This window comes from Vombatus ursinus, unplaced genomic scaffold, assembly GCF_900497805.2.
Source record: "Vombatus ursinus unplaced genomic scaffold, bare-nosed wombat genome assembly UNPS02009770.1, whole genome shotgun sequence".
Classification (NCBI taxonomy): domain Eukaryota; kingdom Metazoa; phylum Chordata; class Mammalia; order Diprotodontia; family Vombatidae; genus Vombatus; species Vombatus ursinus.
Window position 1 is genome coordinate 9,120,016 of NW_020949548.1, and position 15,900 is coordinate 9,135,915.

A 15,900-nucleotide genomic window follows, 5' to 3' on the forward strand; every position below is an offset into this window, starting at 1 on the left:
TTTGTGTAAAAGCTTTTTAATTTCATGCAATCAAAATGATCCATTTTACTTCCCATGACCCTCTCTTTCTTAGTCATAGACATTTTCCTTTACAGATAGATCTGACGGATATTTTTTCCATGATCCCCTAATTCCCTTATGATATCACCCCTTCTATCTAAATTTTGTACCCATTTTGACCATATCTCGATATAAAATGTGAGATAATGGTCTATGCTTAGTTCTATCAAACTGCTTTCCAATTTCCCCAGAAGTTTTTGTTTAATAGTGAGTTCTTACCTCCCAAAGCTTGGATCTTTGGGTTTATCAAACACTAAATTATTGTGGTCATTTACTTCTGGATATTGTGTACCTAATATGTACTCCTAATTAACCATTCAATTTCTTATTTAGTACCAGATCATTTTGAATTTTACTGCTTCATAGTATAGTTAGTGAGCTGGTACTTCCAGATTAGGTTGCCTTCCTTCACATCTTTTTTCATTGATTCCCTTGATATTTTTGACCTTTTGTTCTTCCAGATGAATTTTGTTATTATTTTTTCTAGCTCTATAAAAATAATTCTTTGGTGGTATGATTGGTATGGCACTGAATAAGTAAAATAATTTAGGTAGTATTATCATTATTTTCCTATATTGGATCAGTCTTCTCATGAGCAATGAGCATATCTTTAATTGTTAAGATCTGTCTTTATGTGAAGTGTTTCATAGTTGAGCTCATATAGTTCCTGCATGTGTCTTGGCAGGTAGTCTCCCAAGTATTTTATGCTGCCTGCAGTTATTTTAAATGGAATTTCTTTATCTTTTCCTGCTGGGTTTTGTTGGTAATATATAGAAATGCTGGTTATTTATGTGGATTTATTTTATATGTCATAACGTTGCTGAAGTTCTTCAATGTTTCAAATTGCTTTTTTTAGTTAATTCGCTAGGGTTCTCTAAGTATAACATCATATCATCTACAAAAAATGAATACTTTGGCATCCTTGTTGCCTATAATTATTATTTCAATTTCTTTTTCTTGTCTTATTGCTATAGATAGCATATATAGCATAATATTGAATAATAAAGGTGATAATGGACGTCCTTGCTTCACTCCAGGCTTATTGGGAAAACTTCTAGTTTATCCCCAATATAGATAATGCTTGCTATTGGTTTTAGATAGATACTATTTATCATTTTAAGAAAAACTCCATTGATTCCTATGATTTTGAGTATTTTCAATAGGAGTGGATGTTGTATTTTTGTCAAAAGTTTTTTTCTGTATCTGTCCATTGAATCATATGATTTTTGTTTTTATCTTTGACATTGTCAATTATATTTATAGTTTTCTTAATGTTGAACCAGCCCTGCATTCCTAGTATAAACCTCACCTGGTAATAGTGTGTGTTATTTGTGATATATATTGCTGTAGTCTTCTTACTAGTATTTTATTTAAACTTTTTGCATCAATATTCACTAGGGAAGTTGGTTTACAGTTAATAGTATTGCTTTGACTGCATCTGTGAGTTTTAGTATGCTGTCTCATTGTTGTCATTCTCTTTAATGAAATAACTGATGGTTTCTATGATTTTTCCTTTGGCCCACTCATTCTTTAGGATTAGATTATTTAGTTTTCAATTAATACTTAATCTATGCTTTCAAAGCCCTTTATTGAATGAAATTTTTGTTGCATTATGGTCTGAAGGGGATTCATTTAATATTTCTGCTTTTCTACATTTGGTTTTGAGATTTTAATGCCCCAACACATGATAAATTTTTGTGAAAGTGCTATATACAACTGAGAAAAAGGTATACTCTTTTCTATTCCCATTCAATTTTATCCAGAGGTCTATTATATCTATCTTTTCTAAAATTCTGTTCATGTCCTTAACTTCTTTCTTTTTTATGGTTAGATTTATCTACATCTGAGAAGAGTAAATTGGGGCCCTCCCATTGAAATAGTTTTTTGTCTATACCCTCCTGTAATTCATTTATATTTTCCTTTAAGAATTTGGATGCTGTGCCATTTGGTGCATATGTTTAGTATTGATATTACTTTATTGTTTATAGTACTTTTTAACAAAATGTAGTTTTCCTGATTATTTTATTTTAATTAGGTTCATTTTTGCTTTTGCCTTGTCTGAGATCATGATTGCTAACCCTGCCTTTTTTTTTTTACTCCAGTTAAATCATAATAGATCTGTTCTAGCTCCATATTTTAGCTCAGTGAATTTCTTTCTTTTTCAAGTGTATTTCTCATAAACACCATATTGTTGAATTCTGGTTTCTAATTTGTTCTGTGATCTGCTCATGTTTTGTGGATGAGTTCACCCCAATCAAATTCACAGTTACAATTACTAACTGTGTATTTCCCTCCATTCTATTCTCTTCTGTTTATACTTCTTTTTTTCACCGTCTGTTCCCTAAAGTGTGTTTTGCTTCTGACCACTGCCTCCCTCAATCTGTTTTCTTTCTTATCACCCACTTTCCTTTACCCTCTTCCCCTCCTACTTGCTTGTTTATTGACATGGATTTCCATACCCAACTAAGTGTATATATTCTTGCTTCTTTGAACCATCTCAGTTCAAAGTGAGGTTTAAGTGTTGCCCTCAACTCTCCATTTCCCTCTCTGTCATAAAAACTCTTCCTTGCCTCCTTTATCCAAGATAATTTCCCCCATTCTTCTCCCTTTCCCTTTCTCCCAGTGCAACCCTCTTTTTTAGTCTAGAGAGATAATTCCAACATAATAGACTCATACCCTGTTTTCTATCTAAATAGACTCTTTTTAACTGCCCTAATGATGATAGAGTTCTTGGGGGTTATATGCATTATTTTCCTATTTGGGAATATGAATAATTTAACCTAATTAAGTTCTTCATGATTTGTAATTTGTGTTTACCTTTTTAGCCCTCTCATGAGTCATATTTAAATGTCAACTTTTCTATTCAGCTCTGGTATTTTCATCAAGAATTCTCAAAAGTTCACTATTTAATTGTGTCCATTTCCTTCTTCTCCCCCTATAGATTTATACCTAGTTTTGGTGGGCAGGTTATTTTTGGTGGTAATCCTGGCTCCTTTAACTTCTGGAATATCATATTCTAAGCTCTCCTCTCTTTTATATAGTAGCTGCCAAATCTTCTGTAATCCTGACTGAGACTCCATGGTATTTGAATGATTTCTTTCTAGGTGCTTTTAATACTTTCTCCTTGACTTGGGAGCTCTGGAATTTGACTTTAAAATTCCTGGGACTTCTAATTTTGGGATCTTTTTAAAGAGGTGAGTGATAGATTCTTTCAATTTCTTTTTTGCCTTCCCATTCTAAGATATCTGAGCAGTCTTCCTTTATAATTTGTTTGAAATATTATGTCTAGACTCTTCTTTTGATTATGACTTCCAGGTAGTCCAATAATTCTTAAATTATCTCTCCTCAGTCTATTTTACAGACAAACTGTTTTTCAAGTGAACTTATCTTCAGCATTCAAAATTTCTCCACTTGCTGTAACCAATGGTTCTATGTATGCATGGTATGGTTCTGGCTGGTGGAGAACCTCTGTTTTCTTGGTGTTGATTATCAGGCTAAAATTAGCACAAGTGGCAGAGAATCAATCCATACTCAGTCGTATCTCAGTCTCTGAGGCTGCATTGAATGCACAATCATCCACAAACAAAGAGTTGCACACCAAGTCTCTCTTCATTTTAGGTTTGGTCTGTAGATTTTCAAAGTTAAATAGTTTACCATCAGTATAGAAGCTAACCTTGATACTGTTTTCATCCTCATCGAAGGCATCTGACAATATCACAGAAAAATCCTAAAAATCATGGGAGCAGGCATAAAACCCTGCTTCACCCCATTGGTGACTGGGAAAGTATGAGAGTCTTATCCTTATCCAGAATCCATGCAAGCATGCCATCACAAAACTGATGTACAATACTAATGAACTTCTCTGGGCAATCAAATTTCACCATCATCTTCCACAAGCCCTCACCATGACAGTATCAAAGGCCTCAGTCAGGTCAGTGAACATTGTGTACAGACTTCTATTCTGTTCTTGGCATTTCTTCTGGAGTTGTTGGGCAGCAAACACCATGTGGACCTTTCCTTGACCCTTTCTGAAGTCACACTGGCTCTTGGGTAGATGATTGGGTGGAAGGGTCAATTGATTAAGGAGGACCCTGACAAGAATCTTGCTAACAATGACTAAGAGAGAGAGAGAAATTCTCCTGTGATTGTCACAGAACAATCTGTTTAACTTTCCTTTGTAGAGATGGACAGTGGAGGCATCCTTGATCTCCTGGGGGATAATCTCCTTTAGCCATGTAACCCAGAAGATTTCAGTCAGCTTCTATATGGGCAATTGACCTCCTGCCTTGTAGATCTCTGCTGAGATGGAATCATAGCCAGATCAAAAACTCCAAAGGGTTTACCAGCAGGACAGTTCTATCTGTCTCTAAGATGGAATTGTTTAACTCCTCAGAAATAAAGTACAAGTCATATATACCATAAATTTTGCCACTGGAGAGGAGCCTGATGGCATTCAACACTTCTTCTTCGGTAAGAAGTTTGGCTAAGGGATTGACTTCAACCTGAGATATATGGTCAGTGGCTTCAGCATTGGTTGACGATGGTATGTTGGAGAACACTATGGAAGTGTTTGGCCCATGTCTCTGGGATCATGTTCTAATCACTAATCAATGTGACTCCATCAGCACTGAGTGGTTGGGATGCAACATAGGTCTTTGGCCCATAAATAGCCTTCAGGGCATTGTAGAAGTGCTTTGGATTATTGCTACTGCCATAAAACTGAGTCTCATATGCCTTCATACTGTGCCAAGAATTTGCATCTCTCTGAGCTTCACTTGTACTTTATTTTTCCTCCACTTAATAATATTTTATTTTTTCCAATTACACGTAAAGATAGTTTTCAACATTCACTTTTATAAGATTTTGAGTTCCAAATTGTTTTCTCCTTCCCCCTCCCCAAGATAGCAAGCAATTTAATATAGGCTATATATGACTTGTAATTTATTTTTGATGGAGATAAACACTGCCATCTTAGAGACAGATGAACTGTCCTACTGGGAAACCCTTTGGAGTTTTTGAGTTCCTTCATCATTTTCATCAAATCAGTCCTGATGTATGTGAGTGTTCCGGCCCAGGTGAGCAAATGTGATGCTGTATACCATGAATCTGAGAGCTGCCCACTCCTTTTCTGCTCCACCATTGCTGTGTGCTGACTCAGTTTTACCTCCAGGTTAGCAAAAACCATTCACCCATGGAGGAAACACTCTAATTTGTTGATTTTGAAGCTCCTGACTGTTGTCTCGCCTTGGGGCTCCTGCTTGTGTTGAATGTGAATGTTTAGTTTAGAAAGGATAAATCTGTGATCAGTCTAATGCTCTGTACCACATAGCACCTTTGTCACTCTCACATCCTGTCTGTCTCTTTGCTTTACAATGACATAGTCTGTGAATTCCGGTGCTTGCTGCAAGGGCACATCCATGACATTTTATAGTGTTCAGGTAAATGGAAGATGGTGTTGGTGATGAGAAAGTCATGAGACGTACAAATCTTCAGTAGTAAGTGACCATTGCTGTTGTTCCTGATTCAGTCTCTCCCGTGGCCTCCCTGCCAAGTCTCATCGTTTGTGCCTACTCTGGCATTAAATCTAGAATTACAAGATTGTCCTCTTTTGGCACATCGATGATGAGGGTCTCCAGGTCTTCATCAGGGTTTGTCATTATGAGAGCATACGTATTGATGATGGTGGCGTGGCACTTTCCTCCAACTGGCAGTTGCATTGTCATGAGCTTGCCATTCACTCCTTTTAGTAGGCATACAAGCTTGCCAACTAGATTAGATCTTATCACAAATCCTAAGCCAGCTTCACAAAGCTCTTCATCTCAGTGGTCACCCTAGAAAAACGTGGTCCCAGCTCCAACTTCAGTAAGCTGGCCTTCATTTGCCAACCTTGTTTCACTCAGGGCTGCTATTTGGATGTGATAGCTACTGAGTTTTCTCTCAACAAGAGTTTGTCTTTCAGGTCTACTGGATTTTGTGTTCTCCACAAGTGTGCACACATTCCATGTAGCAATGGTGGGATCATCTTTGCAAATATTTTTGTCCTTTTTTGTGTTTCGGTTGCAGGGTGGGATCCCTACCTGCTGTGGTAAACAAGCTAGAGTTGGGTAAAGCAGACAATTTTTAGGGTGCCTTTTCTAGCCCTTTTCTCCAGCAAGGAGGTGAGCAGTGTGGTTCTTTAAAAAAAAAAAAAAAGCTATGCAGGGTCAGCTATGTGGTGCAGTGGATAGAGCATTGGCTCTGGAGTCAAGAGGACCTGAGTTCAAATCTGGCCTCAGACACCTAATACTCACTAGCTGTGTGACTCTGGGCAAGTCACTTAACCCCAATTGCCTCACCAAAAAAAAGCTACTTGGACCCCGAGGGGGCTGCTGAATCCCACTGCTGCTTCAGTCCAGTGAGATGACTACATGATCTGGCTACAGCTCCCAGTGTATCCCCATCTGCTGCTTTGTCAATCACCCATCACCACAGGGATTTCAAGGCAGGTAAAATAGTAAGGTAGTAAAATAGCTAAATATTTAAAATAATGAAATAGTAAAATAGTAAGATAGTGGTTGGGGTTTTGACTTGTATATGAATTGAATTTAAGTGAGGCAGAGTTGCACAAAGTCATCAGCCTCACTCTCTCTTCCTGAGTCATCAAGTCCAGTGGCAAGATAAAAGTCAAAATGATGGCCCCAGGATACCGTGGACAACATTGGTGTCTTCAATGTCTGACCAGGAGCTAAGAGCTGCACAGTGCCTGTTTCTGTCACCTTAATGGCTCCTTGGAACAAATTGCTCTCATCTGCCCATTCTGTCCGGGGAAGTCTTCACATGCTTGAGGTATCCCCCTAACTCACTGACAGCATTGAGGCTCCTCAATTACCCTCCACCTGGTTCAGACCATTTGCCAAGATGGTTTCACTGGGATGTGCCACTGCACATACCACAGCTTCTTGGAGTCCCGGGTTGAGAGCTGGGTTACAAGTAGACAGCAGAGGTGGATGAGCATCCTTGAAAAGGATTTGGCAAGCCCTCACACCTGAGGTGCTAGCCCTCCCTGAATACCTCATAACCTCACCATTTTAAGTATTGATCAATCAACAAACATCTAACAAGAACTTTCTGTGGGTGAATAACTGTGTTGATTGGTGGAAAAGATACAGTTCGAGCCTCAATATAATTAAAACCTAATGGGGGATCATGTACCAACACTTATAACTAATTCACATGATAAATAATTTTATTTTGTTTTGTTTTAAATTTTTTAAAATAAATTTATATTTCTTTATTTTAAACTTTGAAAAAAAACATTGAGTCCCAAATTCTCTCCTTCCCTCTAGTACCTCCCCTACTCATTGATAAGGCAAGCAATACAACACCAATTATACACGTGAAATCATGCAGAACACATTTCCATATTAGCCTTGTTGCAAAAAAAAAGCAACAAAAATAAAGTGAGAAAATTTGGTCATGATTAGTAATTTTAAAGTAAAGAAAAATTGCTCTGTGAGGTCTGATGGGGTAGGAGGTGGGGGAACACAGTACCAGTGAAATCAGGGAAAGTTTCCTAGAGAAGATGATCTGTGAGTTGAACTTTTTAAGATAGTAGGAGAGGAATAGTTGAAAAGGGAAGGGAAGTCATTCTAGTCATAAAGAAATATGTGAAAATATGTTTAATAGGAATGTATATGTATAGCCTATATCAGATTGTGAGCTGTCTTGGGGAGGGACAGAGAGAAGGAGAGGGAGAAAAATTTAGAACTCAAAAGCCTATGGAAGTGATTGTTGATAAATCAAAATAAATTAATAAAATAAAGAATGACTTCCAATCTGAGTAAGAAGCTCTGAGAAGGCTATAGTTTCATGAGGAATGATAATGGAGGTGTATAGGTTCTGGCAGGCAAGTGAATATTCGGTAAAAGAAGAAGAGAGTAGTAGTAATTGGTCACTTTTTGATGAGAAGGTAATGAATTAGTTATATTTTGACTTAATATAATTACAACAGAGTTGTGTCTTCTAGGGCTCACGTACAGGTTATTATGCAGACAAAACCTTTTGAAATTTTGGAAATGTGACGATCTCTACCCCAATTTCGAGTCAGAATTCCATGTATTTTCCCCACCTGATATTGATGGGTTAAGGGAATTTTTTCTTGGCTCAAAAGCTTCCCTGGTCACTATCTGTTAAGGTGAGAATGTACCCCAAGCTTCAACCCATTGATTTGGTCACCAAATCCTAGTTGGATAAAAGACCATCACATATAGTTAATTGTGAGTAAACATATTTATCCAAGTAAATAACAAGCAGAAATCAGAGAAATTATACTAATTAGAATACACTAAAAATTTGAAAGAAGGAATGAGCCCTTTAGAGAGAAATGAGATGAGATCTCAATTCAGTCAAGAGAGAGGCCTTGCTCTCACCTAAGGTGAAATTTCCCAGTGTCTTTCAAGAGGGAATCTGCAAATCAAGGACATTTTAAAGAAGCCAGATGCATTTACAAGTTTGTCTCTCAAAGTCTCTCTCCTCAGATTCTTTGAAGCTTTCCTTAAGAGGATCTGGAACCTTAAGTGTCCTCTCTTGTAATAGATACAAAGAACCAACTCTGCCCTCACGCAATTATGCATGATTAGGTCTGCTTTCTCCCTATCCATCCAGAATCACATTCTTCAAGCAACATGCAGTGTGGAATCCAGCTTCTCTCCCTTCCCCCCCCCCACCTTTCATCCCTTAGCTTTTATTTGTGAACCAAGTTACACTTATACCTTTTTTTTGTCCCAAATAAATTCTTTTCAGATTTGGGGATGAGTCTGCCAGTTAAATTTGATATCAGAATTCTAAATATGAGTTAAAGATTAGAGATGGGGAAGAATTCACAATGATGAAATCAGAGACTCTGGAAATACTTGACTTCCAGAAAGATGGTAGAATAAGAGGTAACAAGAGAGCCTACAATCTAAGGATCCACCATAGAAATGGCAATATAAGAATAAAAATTCCCAATAACCTCTTTTTTTATTTTTTTGGTGAAGCAATTGGAGTTAAGTGACTTGCCCAAAGTCACATAGCTAGTAAGTGTCAAGGGTCTGAGCCTGGATTTGAACTCGGGTCCTCCTGACTCCAGGGCTGGTGCTCTATCCATTCATATAATCTCTTAAGAATACATTTTTACATCACCCCAAACATTGAACAAACTAGACTTTTGATACAATTAAAAATATCATGGAATAGGAGAAACAGAAGCAAAAAAATTCAAAATAATAGTATACTGAGACTATGTCAACAGTTCCATCAGAAACAACCCCCCAAAATTCCTCAAGACAGCCAAATAGTCAACAGAAGCAGAAAGTAGGAGACTGAAGTTGAGGGAAAAAATACAGCCTAGAGATGTTTCTTTGAAAACAACCCTTGTAGAGGTAACAGTCAAAATTTTAAGAGTAGGAGAGGTAGATAAAGAAAAGAGTGTAGAGTTAGAGAAGAGGCCAGCCAATCTCAGAAGGAAATGATCACAAAAGTAGCAGAGAACCAGAACAGCACAGCTAAGATGAGAGAGTTTTCAGAAGGAGAAGAAAAATGATACTGAATGTAACAAAGGAGACAAAGGACAAGGAACAGGGCCCTGGATTCCATGATTTGATTATTAGTAACCTTGAGGAGAGTAGTTTCTTCTTAAAAATATTTTATTTTTCCCCAATTAAATGTGAAAAAATTTAGCATTCTTTTTTTAAATTTTTGAGTTCCAAAATCTCTCCCTCTCTCTTTCCCCTCCACCCTCCCTGAGATGGTAAACATTCATATAGGTAATACATGTGCAATCATGTAAAACACATTTCCATATTAGTCATTTTGTAGAAGAAAACTCAAACCAAAATAAGAGAAAGAAAATGAAAAATAGAATGCTTTGGTCTGCATTCAGACTCCATCAGGTTGTTTTTTTTTTTTCTGGAGGTATATAGCATTTTTCATTATGAGTCCTTTGGGACTGTCTTGGATCATTGTATTGCTGAGAAGAACTAAATCATTCACAAATGTTCATCAGGCAGTATTGCTATTACTGTGTACAATGTTGTCCTGGTTCTACTTACTTCATTGCATCAGGTCTTGTAAGTTCAGGTTTTTCTGAAATCATCCAACTCATCATTTCTTATAGCACAATACTATTCCATCACAATCAAATACCACAACTTGTTTAGCTATTCCCCAATTGATGGGCATCCTCTCAGTTTCCAATTCTTTGCTGCCACAAAAAGAGTTGCTATATCCCTTTGGGATACAGATCTAGTAGTGGTATTGCTGGATCAAAAAGGTATACACAGTTTTATAGCCCTTTAGTCACAGTTCCAAATTGTTTTCCGGAATGGTTGGATCAGCTCACAACTCCACCAACAGTACATTAGTGTCCCAATTTTCCTACATCTCCTCCAACATTTAACATTTCCCTTTTCCATCATATTAGCCAATATGACAAGTATGAGGTGATATCCCAAAGTTGTTTTAATTAGCCTTTCTCTAATCAACAGTGATTTAGAGCATTTTTCATATAACCATAAAAAGCTTTGATTTTCTTTTTGTGAAAATTGCCTGTTCATATCCTTTGACCATTTATCAATTGTGGAATGACCTGCATTCTTATAAATTTGACTCAGTTCTCTATATATTTGAGAAATGAGGACTTTATCAGAAATAATTGCTGTAAAAATTTCCCCCAGATTTCTACTTTCCTACTAATCTTGGTTGCATTGGTTCTGTCTATGCAAAAGCTTTTTAATTTAATACAGTCAAAATTTTTAATTTTATATTTCATAATGCTCTCTATTTCTTATATGGTCATAAATTCATCCCTTATCCATAGGTCTGACTGGTAAACTATTCCATGCTCTTCTAATTTGCTTATGGTATCACCCATTATTATGTCTGTGAGGCTGGTGACTTGGCACAGCCCTCCCTCATTTAAATCCAATTCACTTGCAAGTCATGGCATCACCTTCCTGATGTCATGATCTTCTTTGAGAATGAAGGACAAACAACAAGCAACAAAAAATGTCTAAATCACGTACCCATTTTGACCTTGTCTTGGTATATGGTGTGAGATGTTGTTTCATACCTAGTTTCTGCCAAACTTCCAGTTTTCCCTGAAGTTTTGGTCAAATAGTGAGTTCTTAGGGGGCAGCTAGGTGGTGCAGTGGATAGAGCACCAGCCCTGGAGTCAGGAGGACCTGAGTTCAAATCTGGCCTCAGACACATAACACTAACTAGCTGTGTAACCCTGGGCAAGTCACTTAACTCCACTGCCTAGCCAAAAAAAAAAAATAGTGAGTTCTTGTCCCAAAAGCTTGAGTCTTTGGGTTTATCAAATACTACATTACTATGATCATTTACTACAGTGTACTCTGTATGTAATCTATTCCACTGATTTGTTACTCTATTTCTTAGCCAGTACCAGATTGTTTCGATGATTACTGCTTTATAATACAGTTTGAAATCTGGTACTACTAGGCCACCTTTCTTCACATTTTTTTTCTATTCCCTTGATATTTTTGACCTTTGATCTTCCAGGTGAAATTTATTATTTTTTTTTAGCTCTATAAAATAATTTTTGGAAGTTTGATTGGTATGACATTGAACACATAGATTAATTTAGCTAGAATGTCATTTTTATTATATGGGCTCAGACTACTCATGAGCAATTAATATTTTTCCAATTGTTTAGTTCTGACTTTATTTGTGTGAAAAGTGTTTTGTAATTGTGTTTATATGGCTCCTGGGTTTGTCTTGGCAGGTAGACTCCCAAATATTTTATTTTGTCTATGGTTATTTTAAATGGAATTTCTCTTTCTAACCCTTCCTCTCAAACTTTGTGGTTATATAGAAATGCTGATGATTTCTGTGAATTTATTTTATGTCCTGCAACTTTGCTAAAGTTATTAATTATTTCACTAATTTGTTAGTTGATTCTCTAGGATTCTGTAAGTATACCATCAGATCATCTGCAAAGAATGATAGTTTTGTTTCTTAATTTCTTATCATAATTCCTTCAATTTCTTTTACTTCTCTTATTGCTAAAAATAGAATTTCTAGTAACAATATTGAATAATGGTGGTGATAATGGGCATCCTTGCTTCATCGTTGATCTTATTGGGAAGGTTTCTAGTTTGTCCACATTACAGATGATGCTTGTTGATGGTTTAAGTTAGATACTACTTGCTAGTTCAAGTAAAGCTTCATTTATTCCTATGTTCTCTAGTGTTTTTAATAGGAATGGGTGTTGCATTTTTGTCAAAGGCTGTTCCTGGATCTATTTTGGATAAACATGTGATTTCCACTGGTTTTCTTATTGAAATGGTCAATTATTCTAATAATTTTCTTAATATTGAACCAGCCCTGCATTCCTGGTATAAATCTCACCTCATCATAGTGTATAATCCTTGTGACATATTGCTGTAATCTCCTTGCTAGTATTTTATTTAAAAATTTGCATCAATATTCATTAGGGAAATTGGTCTATAGTTTTCTTTTTCTATTTTTGGTCTTCCTGGTTTAGGTATCAGCACCGTATTTGTGTCATAAAAGAAATCTGGTAGGACTCTTTCTTGATCTATTTTTCCAAATTCTGATGAGAGTAAGGTTCAAGCATTGCCCACCATCTCCCCATATTCCCCCCACCCTGTAATAACTCTTTCACATCTCTTTTATGTGAGATAATTTATACCATCCTATCTCTCCCTTCCCTCTTCTCCCAGTGCAATCCTCTTTCTCACCCCTTAATTTTGTTTTTTGGATATCATCCCATCATTGTCAACTTATATCCACACCCTCTGTCTATGTATACTCCTTTTAATTGCCTTAAAAGTGATAAAGATCATGAGTTACAAGAATCATCTTCCTGTATAAGAATATAAAGTTTAACCTTATTAAATCTCTTATGTTTTCTCTTTCCTGATTACCTTTTTATGCTTCTTTTGAGTCTTGTATTTGAAGATCATATTTTCTGTTCATCTCTGGTCTTTTCATTAGGAATGCTTGAAAGTCCTGTATTTCATTAAATATCCATTCCTCACCCTCTGCAAAGATTATAATCAGTCTCACTGGGTAGGTGATTCTTGGTTGTAATCCTACCTCCTTTGCCTTCCAGAATATCATATTCCAAGCCCTGCAATCTTTTAATGTAAAAGCTGCTAAATCTTGCGTAATCCTGAATGTGAATCCATGATATTTAAAATGTTTCTTTTTGTCTGCTTTCAGTATTTTCTCTTTTGCTTGGGACCCTTGGAATTTAGCTATATTATTCCTAAGAGTTTTCCTTTGGGGATCTCTTTTAGAAGATGATTGGTAGATTCTTTCATTTTCAATTTACCTTTTGGTTCTAGCACATCAGGGAAGTTTTCCTTGACAATTTCTTGATATATGATGTCCAGATTCTTTTGTTTAAATAATGGCTTTCAGGAAGTTCAATAATCCTTAAATTATCTCTCCTGGATCTATTTTCCAGGTCAGTTGTTTTTCCAATGAGTTATTTTACATTTTCTTCTATTTTTTTTCATTCTTGTGATTATGTTTTATTGTTTCTTGATATCTCATAAAGTCATTAGCCTCCACTAGCTCAATTCTAACTTTTAAGGAATTATTTTCTTCAGTGAACTTTTGTACCTTCTCTTCCATTTGGCTAATTCTACTTTTTAAGGAGTTGTTTTCTTCACTGAATTTTTGTACATATTTTTCATTTTTGTGCTTCCTTTACCAAGCCTTTGACTCTTTTTTTTCATGGTTCTCTCATTACTCATTTCTTCTCCCAATTTTTCTTCTTCCTTTCTTATTTGATTTTTAATATCCTTTTTGAGCTCTTTTAGGAGTTCTTATTTTGGAGCCTGACATCAATTTACATTTTTCTTTGTGACCGTGTGTAGCCATTTGGACATTGTTCTCCTCTTCTAAGTTTGTGCCTTGATCCTCGCTATCACTATAATAACTTTCTATAGTCAAGTTCTTTTTTTTTTGCTCATTTTTCTAGCCTATTTCATTACTTTTCACTTTATGATGAAGTTTAGTTCTGCTTCTGAATGGCATTCTCCAAAACTTCTTGTACTAGCGCTCAAAGCCTTGCTGCTGGCTTGGATTGAGCTTTGGGGCCTAACTTCTGGCTTTCACTGGGTCTTGTTGGTGGCTTGTACCAGGTTGAGGTCTTGCTGCTGGCTTGTGCTGGCTACTGGTTTGCAACTGGTTGGGTCCTCTGACTTGCACCAAGGACAAGGCCTCACTGGTGGTCCCCTGAGATGTGGCCTGCATCTAACTTGCTTGGATGATACCTGTACCAGACTATATTCTCCTCCCACCCCAATGAGACAGACCTTTCCTGCTGACCTTCCAAGCTGTCCTGGGGTGGAAAACTGCTTTGACACTCCAAAATTCATTTTAAGGCATCATTCTAAGGTTGTTTGAAGGGGAATTTTGGACAGTTCAGGCAATTTCCCTCACTTTACCATCTTGCCTCCATAATGAAGAGAGTAGTTTCAATAGGGTATTAGAAGTGGAGCTCAGATCACCAACGATTAAATAGTAAACAGTGGTGATGAAATGGAAACAGTAATTTTGAGACAATTTTGAGACAATTATTTTGAGAAGTTTTTTGGTAAAATGAAGGGGAGAAATAAGCTGATATCTCAAAGGATTGGTATAGGTGTATATTTAATGATAGAGAAGATCTGAATACAATTGTAGGTAAATGAGGATGAGCAAAGGCAGAGGAAGAGGCTGGAGATGGAAGAGGAAAAAAAGGCAATGGATGTAGATAGTCCTCAAAGAATTGAGAAAGAATGAGATGAGGAACAAAGGTCTATCCCTTCAAGTTTTGTGTCTGCGAATATGATAAACATCTTTATCTAATGTGCTGATAAAAATATTTAAAAGGCAGAGCCTTCATAAATCATAGATCTTAGAGCTGGAAATTATCTTAGAGATCATCTATTGCAAATCACTCATTTTACAGATCCATGGTGAGCTCATTAGTCTTTCCCAAAGGACTTACTGAAATACAGATGTACTGCTTATAGCCTTCTTCTGACCTTCTAATAACCTATCCAAAAGAAAATGAGTTTCCTCGAATAAACTCTAACTACTTTAAATTCTACTTATGGTAGTGCCTGGTAGTAGGATTTCTTTTGTTCTTAAATCACCTTCATTTCCAAATAAATCTATCTCCTCTCTCCTACTCAGAGAGTCACTCCATGTAACAAAGAATTAAAAAGAAATGAACTAAGTGGAATTTGGGGTGATGAGCAGATCAATAAAACTTGCATACCAAGGTGCTAGAGGTTTTAAGTAAAAGCTCTCAGGAGTCTTCCAACATCGCTTGGCATTCCAGCTACTGGGAAGAGTGGAAAAAATATGACTGTTCCTTCTGTCCAGGCAAAGTAGCCATCAGAGTCTAAATTAGCCTGGACTACTTGAGCTCTGGGCAACTAGGTGGCACAATGGATAGAGAGCTGGGCTTGAAGTCAGGAAGACTCATCTTCCTGAGTTCAAATTTGGCCTCAGACTCTAGCTGTGTGACCCTGGGCAAGTCACTTAACCCAGTTCCCCACCTATAAAATGAGCTGGAGAAGGAAATGGCAAACCACTCCAGTGTCTTTACCAAGCAAACCCCAAATTGCGGCAGCTAGGTGGTGCAGTGGATAGAGCACTGGCCCTGAAGTCGGGGGGACCTGAGTTCAAATCCAGCCTCAGACCAAACACTTGACACTTATTAACTGTGTGACCCTGAGCAAGTCACTTAACCCCAATTGCCTAAAAAAAAAACAGTCACAAAAAGTCAATCATGACTGAAATGACTAAACAACAATAACAATAACAACCAGAATT